The sequence below is a fragment of the Brassica oleracea genome, chromosome C1 (assembly GCF_000695525.1).
Source record: "Brassica oleracea var. oleracea cultivar TO1000 chromosome C1, BOL, whole genome shotgun sequence".
NCBI classification, from domain to species: domain Eukaryota; kingdom Viridiplantae; phylum Streptophyta; class Magnoliopsida; order Brassicales; family Brassicaceae; genus Brassica; species Brassica oleracea.
The window spans coordinates 7,898,195-7,899,916 of NC_027748.1; positions in this window are offsets into that span (position 1 = coordinate 7,898,195).

Genomic DNA, 1,722 nt, shown 5'->3' on the forward strand with positions numbered 1-1,722 from the left:
GCAAAGTGCTTGAGCGTTTAATTGCCAAAACTGATCCACTATCTGAGATGGAAACATCTTTAAAAATGAAACTAATGTCTGAAATGCTGTGATGTTTAGTTAAAGGAAGTCACAGACTAGTTAAGGTTTTCATGTTGTGTTGAGTAGTTAGTACACTTTCTTTACTCTTGTTAACTCTTGGATTTTTTTTTTGGGTTGTTGCAGGTAGTACAAGGTCACGGGTGTGAAAGGAAGTCACGGGTCTGTTTTGTTGTTTTCCCATTCACGGGTGTGAAGGAAGTCACGGGTGTCAAGTTTCACTTCTATTATTGAAGCTGTTTAGTTGTTTTAGCTATGTATCTCCTTTGTTTCCTTAGTTTCCTTAGTTTTCTTTCTCGTATGCAACTGTATTCTCACCCTAGTTAATGTATGGTACTTGTATTGTCGGCTTTGATCTCTAAACAACTTGCTTCTCTTTCAATCAAACAGACTCTTCTCTATTAACTTTTCATACTTTAAATCGAACACAAATCATCTCCTTAAACTGAAAAACCGACAGGTACAAGGAAGTTGAATGGTTTAAATAGGCTGGGAATGTTAACTTTTTTTTGTATTCCAAGCCCAGTCCGTAATGACATGGCAGTTTGATATGTGGGGATTATTTTGCCCATATGGCACCTCTAGAAAAGCTAGAATTTATCTCCTTTTATATAGTAGCATTTTGAATAAGAAAGTCTTTTTAAATTTTAACGGAATTTTTTTTTGCAGGAGATACTAGAAAAAAAATGTCATCATCGTCATCCGATGAAGTTGAAGAAAGATTGGACGAAATTATCGACGATATCATAGACGAAACCTACATCAACATTGTGGAAGCCCAACCCTCTAAGTCGAGGACAGGCGCTTATATAGAACGAGACCGCGAAATAGGACACAACCAATTATGGAATGATTACTTCAGCGAAGATGCGACATTCCCGTCATATTTATTCAGACGCCATTTCCGTATGAACAAAGAATTATTCTTGTGTATTGTCCATCGCCTCTCAGAACACGTTCCATTCTTTCAACAAAGAAGAGATGCAACGGGAAGGTTTGGTCTTTCTCCACTACAAAAATGTACGGCTGCAATTCGTCTCCTTTCTTATGGTTCCGCAGCTGGCGTGGTTGATGAATATCTCAGAGTTGGGGAAAGCACGGCAATTTCGTGTTTAAAGCATTTTAATGAAGGAATAATTCGGTTATTTGGTGATGAGTATCTACGAAGACCGACACAAGAGGATCTTCAGCGACTACTCCACATTGGAGAGATACGCGGGTTTTCTGGGATGGTAGGAAGCATCGACTGTATGCATTGAAGGTGAAAAAATTGCCCAACGGCTTGGAAAGGACAGTATACCCGGGGATCAACAAAACCGTCAATTATGTTAGAGGCAGTAGCTTCACAAGATCTTTGGATATGGCACGCTTTCTTCGGTCTTCAAGGTACTTTAAATGATATTAATGTCCTCGATCGGTCTCCTGTTTTTGATGACATTATTCAAGGTCGGGCTCCGAGGGTAGAGTACGTGGTCAACGGACACATGTATAATTTGGCGTACTACCTCACAGACGGTATTTATCCAAACTGGTCAACATTTATCCAATCTATCTCACTCCCTCAAGGTCCTAAAGCAGAGTTATTTGCTAAACTTCAAGAATCAACCCGAAAAGATGTGGAGCGGGCTTTTGGAGTTTTACAAG